Source organism: Rousettus aegyptiacus, unplaced genomic scaffold (genome assembly GCF_014176215.1).
Source record: "Rousettus aegyptiacus isolate mRouAeg1 unplaced genomic scaffold, mRouAeg1.p scaffold_m13_p_14, whole genome shotgun sequence".
NCBI lineage: Eukaryota > Metazoa > Chordata > Mammalia > Chiroptera > Pteropodidae > Rousettus > Rousettus aegyptiacus.
The window spans coordinates 10,608,665-10,618,314 of NW_023416289.1; positions in this window are offsets into that span (position 1 = coordinate 10,608,665).

The following is a 9,650-nucleotide window of genomic DNA, read 5'->3' on the forward strand; positions in this document are numbered from 1 at the left end:
GAGGGCAGGGCCTCTAGGAGAGGAAGGCAGCAGACGTGCAACTCTGCGTCCTTGCCAGCTGAGAAGCGGTTTCCTGGGAGCTGAAAACTCCATTTGGAAAGTGTCCCACAGGAAACAGAAGGAGTTACAATGCGTGAAGGCAATCTGGCCACACCGCCTGGTGCCCATTAGTCACTGGGGTTGCCTTGGTGGGTCCAGCGACAGAGCAGTGCCTGGAGGGTCAGCACGTGTCCTGGGTCAGGATGACGCCCGTCCTGCTCCGAGCATGTGGAACACACGTAACCTTGGTGCTGCCATTTCGGTCCTTGGTTATCTGAGAAACTGGTCAGTCTTCAAGCTTCGACCATTCTCTTGGATGTGGAATTTTTAGTCCTTAATGGATCTAGTGACATTTTCCCTACCTCAACAGAGCAAAAGTTGCGGATCCCAAGTCTGGGAACCTAAAGGAAATCACTGTGGTTCAGCCAGAATTTCAACTCTCTTTGAGACTCCGATGTAACCATTAAAAAACAAACACACACATACAAATACGTACATATTTATATCCACGTGGACACACATGTGGATATAGATGAGAGAGAGAGAGAGAGAGGAAGAGAATGGGGCTGACCCGTGTTCATTCGTTCCTTCACTCATTCTTTCAATGACCGCTTGCTGAGCTCCAACTCCCTGCCAGTGGCTGTGCTATGTGTCGAGATGAAGATAACTGACGTTCCCACCACTTCTCAGTGTCTCAGAGACAAATAAAACACAACTGGCCAGAACCTACCGGGTCACACCCCACAGCAGTGGACGGGCCCAGGGCCTCTCTAGCAGAGAGGGAAGTCGTTGGGGGCTTAGCCAGGCACAGCACTGATTTCTCTGTGTGACCTGGACTAATTTCATACGATTTCCTGGGTCATAATTACACAAATCCATTTCTTGCACTGATGGCTCAAAAGCAGAAACCCGTTTTAATACCATTCCTTCTAGAGAGATCTGCCATGGGACTGAGGTAGATGGCTCAGCTGTTCCCAGAACCTGGCTGCCTCTCAAGGTACACTGTTCCCAAATACTTTGCCAGGCAGCTTCCTCGGTCTATTTCCTAATGCGCTTCACAGCCATGGCTCATGTGGTCTTTGCCTGCTTCCCTGCTGTGGTGCCCCATCCCCCGACCTAGACAGGGGTGGTGGTGGTAGGGTGGTAAGGGAGTGTGTGTGTGGGAGTGGGGTGGCTCATGCTTAGAGGAGCCTCCACTTTACAGCATTAGGCTTCTTCAGCTTGGTGCCAGTGCTTTAGGGTCTTCCTTGCTCTCTCTGCTGGGTATCACAGCCTGGGTCATGGTTTTACTCAAACACACAGTTATTAGTGGACTTCAATAGCCATTTAGAGCTGATACCCTTAGCCTGGCTAATATGGTTAGCTAGTGAGGGACAGGCCCTATTCTACCGACTGTGTGGGTTTGCCATCTCTGGTTGGTTGTCCTTATTGATAGAAAACTGGACTCAGGATAATATTTGATTTAAAAGCTTTGAAGTTGGAAGTTTCTCATTTATAAAGTGTCCAAGTTAATGCTACTGTTAAGCTATTTTTAATTGAAATGTAATTGACGTATATTTCATGTGTACAGCATAGCGATTTGACATTTGTACATGTTACAGAACAATCACCGCGATAAAGCTGGTTCCATCTATCACCACCCCAAGTTAATACCATGTTATTGATTATATTCCCTATGCTGTAAATTATATCCCATGTTTATTTTATAACTAGAAGTTTGGTCCCTTTCACCTATTTTGCACCCTGAACTCCCATCCCCTCTGGCAACCACTAATCAATTCTCTGTATCAATGAGTCTGTGTTTTGTTTTGTTTTTTTAAAAGTGAAATCATGTGGTATTTCTCTTTCTCCGACTTATTTCACTTAGCATAACATCCTCAATGTTCATCCATGTTGTTCAAATGGCAAGATTTCTTTCCTTTTTATGGCTAAACAGTATTGCAGAGTGTGTGTGTGTGTGTGTGTGTGTGTGTGTGTGTGTGTGTGTGTGTGTGTATCACATCTTTATCCATTCATCCATCAATGGACATTTAGGTTGTTTCCATACCTTGGATATTGTAAATGCACACTGGTATTTTCATCTTTGGATAGGTATCTGGAAATGAAATTGCTGGATCATACAGTTCTATTTTTTAATACTTTGAGGAAACGCCGCACTTTGCACCAATTTACATTCCCATCCACAGTGCATAGGTTCTCTTTTCTTCGCATCCTCGCTAAAGCTTGTTATTTCTTGTCTTTTTATAACAGCCATGCTGACAATTAGGTGATAACTCATTGTGTTTTAGATTTGCATTTCCCTGATGATTAGTGATGATGACCATCTTTTCATGTGCCCGTTGGCCATCTGTATGTCTTTGAAAAAATGTCTACTCAGATCCTTTGCCCATTTTCCAATTGGAATTATTCTTTGGTATTGAGTTGTATGAGTTTATGTATTTTGGATATTAAGCCCTCATTGAATACATGATTTGCAAATACCTTCTCCCATTCATCAGGCTGCCTTTTCGTCTTGTCGATGGTTTCCTTTGCTGTGCAAGAGCTTTTGAGTTTGATATAGTTTCATTTGTCAAGGAGCTTACCATCTATGTTTTCTTCTAGGAGTTTCATGGTTTTAGGTCTTAACACTCAAGTCTTTGATCCATTTTGAGTTAATTTTTGTATACGTATAAGATAGTGGTTCGGTTTCATTCCTTTGCATGTAGCTGTCCAGTTTTCCCAGCACCATTTATTGAATAGACTACCCTTTCCCCATTGTATATTCTTGCCTCCTTTGTCGTAAATGAATTGACCATGTTTGCATGGGTTTATTTTTGGGATCTCAGTTCTGTTCCATTGATCTATGTTTCTGTTTTTATGCCAATACTGTACTGTTTTGATCACTATAGCTTTATAGTATAGCTTGAAATCAGCAGCTTTTAAAAAAGCTTAAGACACCAGATGTGTCTGCCAGTGGCCCAATTTTTAAGAGAACTGGTGGCGCTGAAGAAGTACAGTTGGAACCAATGTCTATGTTCTGGGTACAGCAGGATCTCATATCATAGTCCCTGGTCCTTGGTGACTGAGGAAAAAGGAGACAGCCTGGAAAGAGGCGTCATAGTGGGAATGTGGTTAATTTTCTTATCCAGAAAACTAAAATTTTAAATATATGCTGTTCCGAATCCAACACTCAATTATTCATTCTGTTCTAAGTCATGTACGCACCTGGGAAAATCCAGTGGTTTTCATTCATGGCTGCTCATTACTCATGACCACAGTATTTCATGAATTCTGAGACGCTGATTTTTTCCCCCATTTTTAACATCTCTGAAATTGAGATGCATCTTACACTGATGACATCTTAAGCATTTTGTTAGAGTTTAATTGGCAGAGTTTTCTCTATCGTATCATTAATTCGTAGCGTATTAAATTTGATGAAAATATAGCACGGGTTCCCAAACTTTGCTGAACTTGGAATCACCTGGCTATCTTTAAAAAATATTGATGCCTGGCACCCACCCCCATTTATTCTGATGTAATAAGGTTGAGGTATGACCTGGGCATCAGGATTTTTAAAAGCTCCCAGGAGATTCTGAAGTATAGCAAAGTTTGGGAACTGTTAAAATACAGTATTTCTTCAATACTATTTTTTCAAGCTTTTTTCAACTCCTAGGTTTCATGGACAGCATCCTTACAGATTCTGCTTATTATATATAGTACACCCCTCTGTTTCAATTAATGATGTCTTTCCAACTGTATCCACTAATCATCCTTTACTCATCAGAATGTCATCTCCAGGGATTTTGTCCTGTTACGTGCTCAGCATCTAGCAAACCCAGGCACACTATAAACACTTGCTAAAGATTTGATGAACAAATGAATATTCCTTCTTTATATTCAGTGCCCTGGTAAAATCATTCCTCATACAATTTCTAATAAAAGCATTTTGATATTCAGATGATTTCCACATCTGATCCTCTGTTTCCAGTGGTCATCTTTCAAGTCCCAATTTGACATAAAACTCATTTCAAAACTTGAGCTCGATTTTTTCTCTTCCTACCCAAATCCTAACATCTCAGTCCTAGTCTTCCAATACCTATCCATAGCATTGATTTCTTTCCTGAGTCTTAATTTTATAGCCTTGAGTCATTTTCAAGCTTTGTCTTTCCTTGCCCTCCCCATATGTAGTTGCTCACTGAATTCTGCAATTTGTTTTTCTGAAAATTTTCTTGAATTTTACCTTCCTTTAAACTTCCACAACACTGAATTTGTCTCCTTGGTTTCTATTTACTTGCTTTTCAAATGATCTCATACCCACATTCTAGCAACTGGCTTTAAAAAATGCTTATGGGAGTTATAATATACAGATGTAAAGCATATTACAAAAATAGCATAAAGGATGGGAGAAGAGAAAGAGAATTAAATTGTTGTAAAGTTCTTGTATTACCTGGGAAGTGGTAAAGGCATTAACTTAAAGTAGATTGTAATAAGCTGAAAATGCATATCTTGAAATATTTGGGGTAACTACTAGAAAAATAATTCAAGAACATATAACAAAACGAGTTAAGAGAGGGGAAATTTTTTTAAAAAAACTGAGTGATACAAAAGGCAGGAAAGGAGAATTAACAGAAAAAACTTATGGATTAAATATAAAAAAAAATAGCACTATGGTAGACCTGAAAGAACAGAGAAAGAGAGCAACACGTATCCGCTCACTAATTTTGAACAAAGATACCACTGCAATTTAGGGGTGAAGGATGATCATTTTAGTAAATGATATTGGATCAATTGCATATCTATGGAAAAAAAAAAACTTGGACTTTTACCTCACATGCACAAGCATTAATTCTACAAGGATCATAGACCTAAATGTGAAAGGTAAAACAATAAACTTCCAGAATAAAATTTAGGAGAACACTCTCATGACCTATAGGCAAAGATTTCATAATAAGGACATAAAAAGCACTGGCCATAAATAAATGAAAAAAAAAAACAAACCTGATAAACAAGGCTCACGAAAATTAAAAACTTCTATAGTTTCGTTCATCATGACTAAGAGAATGAAAAGACAAGCCACAGAATGGGAGATGTTTATATTTATTTAATAAAAGACTAGTGTTCATATTATCTTTAAAAAATCTACAAATCAACAAGGAAAATACATTTCATAGGGAGGATATATAAATGGGCCAATAAGAAGATAAAAAGTGCCCTATATATCATTTGGTATCTGGGAAATGCAAATTAAAGTCATTATATTTTACTGCATATACACAAGAATGGGTAAAATTAAAATGCATTGGTAAGGATTATGGAGCAGCTACAACTAGATTTATTGCTTGTGGGAGTGTATACTGGAAAACTGTTTGGCAGTATCTATTAAAGCTAAACATATGTCTACCATGTAACACAACAAGGTACTTACCCAAGAGAAATGAGTGCATGCATCCACCAAAAGACATGTGTGAGAATGTTCATAGCAGCTTTATTTATAATAGCTCTAAACTAGAATCGATTCAAACATCCATAAACAGGAGAATGAATAAATCAATTGTGGTTTATTCATACAATGGGATAATTCTCAGCAATAAAAAAGTAAATTATTGTGACAATATGGATGATTCTCACAGATATAATGATGGGCAAAAGAAGCTAGAAACAAAGAATGACTATTATTTGATTCTATTTATGTAAAGTTCAAGAACAGGCATAACTATTCTATCATGATAGAAGCTAGAATGGTGGTTACTTTTGGGGTCGGGGTATCAACTACAAAGAACCCAAAGTAGCCTTCTGGGATGTTAGAAATAGTCTATATCTTACTCTGAGTGTTGATTACACAGGTGTTATTCATATATAAAGACTCATTGAACTGACCACTTAAGATTTGATGTTTTTAGTAAATAATGCTACGTCAATTGTACATCCACACAGAATAAAATGAGCCTGGTTTCCCACTTGTTTCCTTGTGTGTATGTGAGATGTTTACAACAAATTAGAATCACCTTAAATTCCAAACAATGAGGAAATATTTAAAGTAAATATGATACATCCTTAAGTTAAAAATATGATATGGCATTAAAAAAGTTTTAAAGAGGTTTGCTGCAACATGGAAAATGCCTACAACATTGGGTAAAAAGGGCAGACCACAGAAATTCTGTATAAAGAATGATCAAAACGCCTGGACACAAGTAACGCTAAAGTGTTAATAGTGGTTATTGTCTTGGGATGGTGAAATAATGAGTGGACTTCTTATTTTTATTTTTCTGCAGCTTGCAAAATTTTCAACTGTTGTAATGGCAGAATGGAGTTTTAGAAATAACTTTTTCCTTCCAAAATAAAAATTCTACCCTTCGAGTCTTCTGCCATCTGCTGCCTTAACTCATTACTTTTTAAACCTTTTCTGTTTTCTGTTCTCCCTACAAAATGTTTTTACTACTTCCTGTGGCTGGCTATACTGAAGCTTATCATTTGCCACCTCTTCATCTTGTCCTGTCTTGGTTCCCAATTAAGAGAGAAGGCCTTTGGCAGGATATTCTTTATTGCCAAGTTAATAAAGGATGTCCAGGGCAGGGAGGCTGTGAATGCTTCGCTGTCTAAGATAAGGGGTTGGTTGGTGTAAGAGTTCAGGTTTTGTTCGTTGGAGAAATGTGAGTTTTCATGCACCTGGTGGGCAAGCAATTATTCTAGAGTGATGGTGAGAAATGTTTCATTTTAGGTATGCCAAGAGGGGTAGCTGCAGCCTAAAGAGAATGCCTCCTTGGCATTTCATAGGACCAGAGTTCTCCTCCATTCCCTGGAGGTCCATAGATCCATAGACATGAAGCCCACATCCTCTCTGTGGAATAGGAGCAGGAACTGGGCAGAGAAGAAACAAGCCTAGGGCTGTGACATTTGCAAGACACAAGAAAAAGTCTCCATCTTATGACTGTTAAGAGACTGGGGTTTGATGCTTTCTGTAAGGAGAGGTGATGGATTGAATAGGGTGGGAGGGAGGAGAGGAAGGACGGGAGACTGTCATAGGAGGGAAGTGTTCCAGGTTCAGTGTGACTCCTTCTCAGCCTAGTGTGTACTCGTTGAGGAAAGGGCTTTGGAAAATGTAGGGAAGTAGCCTCCTCCTTCATGGCCACTGAAGGAAACAGAGGCAAAAAGCTGGTAAAAATGAGCTGCTACAGAAGGTACAAGGAACTCAGGGGGCAGAATTCTAACCCCTTCACCCTGGATTCAGCCAGAGTAGCTCCATTTTCATGTTTCACACGTTGTCCATATCAGTTAACATTTACTACTTAACAAGCCTTCCCAAAGCTTAGCGGCTTACAACAGCAACCCTTAATTTGCTTATGATTCTGTAGGGCAGCCATTTGGGCTTGGCTTGGCTGGGGGTCATTCTGGTCTGGACTACGCTTGGTTGATCTCAGCAAGGGCTCACTCAGGAATCTTTGGTCAGCTTCTGAGTAACTGAGGCTGGTGGGCTGGGATGCCTGAGTTCTCTTCTATGTGACCTCTCATCCTCCAGCAATGGAGGAAGAGCTCGGGCTCGTTCATAAGGCAGCCCCTGGGTTCCAGGTGCAGTAAGAGAAGGCCAACCCCAATTTATCCTCGTTTCAAGTCTCTCCTTGTGTTCTGTTTGCTAATATTTCATTGGCCAAAGTAGGCACACAGGCAAACCCAAATTCAAGGGAGAAATAGGCTTTATCTTATGACTGCAAGAGCTGCATGGTTGCATTTTGGCTTGTACCCAGGGATGGGGCGAGGTTATGGTCATTTAAAATGTAGACCCTGCTCAGACCTACTGTGTCAAACCTCTGAAGAAAGGGCCTGGGCTTTGCCTCTTAGTGTCTGTCAGGTGATTCCCCCTTCTTCATATTTTAAAATGTTGACAGCTATAAATATTATGATATGTCTTTTAAAATAAAGCTTAATAACATAATGTACATTTATGAACCTATCATTTTACTCAAAAGCTAGATCAACAATAATTTATTTCTATCTACCTATGTGCTTTTCTTCTATGCCTTCCCTCTTGCATCCCATGAGGTAACATATTACAGTTTGTGTTTTCCATTCTATTAAAATTTTTTAAAATGTAGTTTTCATCTGATTGGTGGTATCTATGCCTATACAACATATTACTTAGTTTTGCTTCCTTTTAAAAAAAATGTTGGCTCCAAGAGGAAGTTTACTGTTTTGATTTTTTAAATTGTGCTAAAGTGTATATATAACATAAAATTTCTGATCTTAATGAGTCTTAAGTGTACGATTCAGCAGCATTAATTGCATTCACAACATTGTGCAACCATCACCAGTTTCCAAAACTTTTCAACACCCCAAACAGAAACTCTGGACCCATTAAGCAATACCTCCTCATTCCTCCCTCCCTCCAGGCCCTGTTAACCTCTACGTTTTCTCTCTATGCATTTGCCTTTTCTATATATTTCATGTAAGTGGAATCGTAGTTTTTTTGGTGTGTTTGGTTTATTATTTTACTTAGCATGTTTTCACGGTTTGTTCATGTTGTAGCATGTATCAGAACTTCATTCCTTTTTATAGGTGAATGATATTCCATCGTATGTATATGGCACGTTTTGTATATCCATTCATCTGTCGAAGGACTGTTTCTACCTTTTGGTTATTGTGAATAATGTCACAACGAAAATTGGCGTAAAATGATCCTTTTGAGTCCTTGCATTTAATTGTTTTGGGTATTCGCTTAGAGGTGAAATTGCTGGATCATATGGCAATTGCTTCTTTTCGAGGAACCATCAGACTGTTTTCCACCAGCGGTGTATGAGAATTCTAAATTTTCTACATCCTTGTCAACACTTAATAGATATTTAACTATGGCCATTCTAGTAGGTGTAAAGTGGTGTCTCACTGCAGTTTTAATCCACATTTCCCTAATGACGATTTCTAGTGATGTTGAGCATCTTTTCATTTGCTTATTGGCGATTTGTATATCTCTGGAGAAACGTCTATTCAAATCATTTGGTTATGTTTTACCTGGATTGCCTTTTTGTTGTTGTAGGAGCTGTTTATATGTTCTGGTTATTAAATTATTCAGATATATGATTTGCAACTATTTTCTCCCATTTGGAGATTGTCTTTTCGCTTTCCTGATAGTCTTTTGATGCATACAAGTTTTTAATTTTGATGAAGCCCAATTTGTCAATTTTTTATTTTGTTGCTTACTGTTTTGGAGTCATATCTAAGAATCCGTTGCCAAGTTTTGCTTGGTTCTGAGCTCTAAAACAGTGGTATCATTCTGAAAGTAATCTTCTGAACTTGCAGTTTTCTTTCAAAATTGTGTTCTTCCACAGTTCATTCATTTTCATAGCTGTGTAATATTCCATTTTAGGAACCTACTATATATAATTTACCCATTCCTTTATTAATGGACATTTGTGTTGTTTCCAGTGCCACCATGGATATTCCAAAGTGATTCTTTTATGTGCTCTAAGACCCACTCAGCCTTTTTTTTTTTTAAATGAATAAAGCAATTGAATAGCATTTGGGATACATAGGTGCAGACATTTGACCGAAACATCAAAATTTTCTCCTCTGCCTATCTGGATTAATTACTGGATTATAAAACCATAACTCTGCCACTGAGTACAGTGTATGTCAGTCTGTGA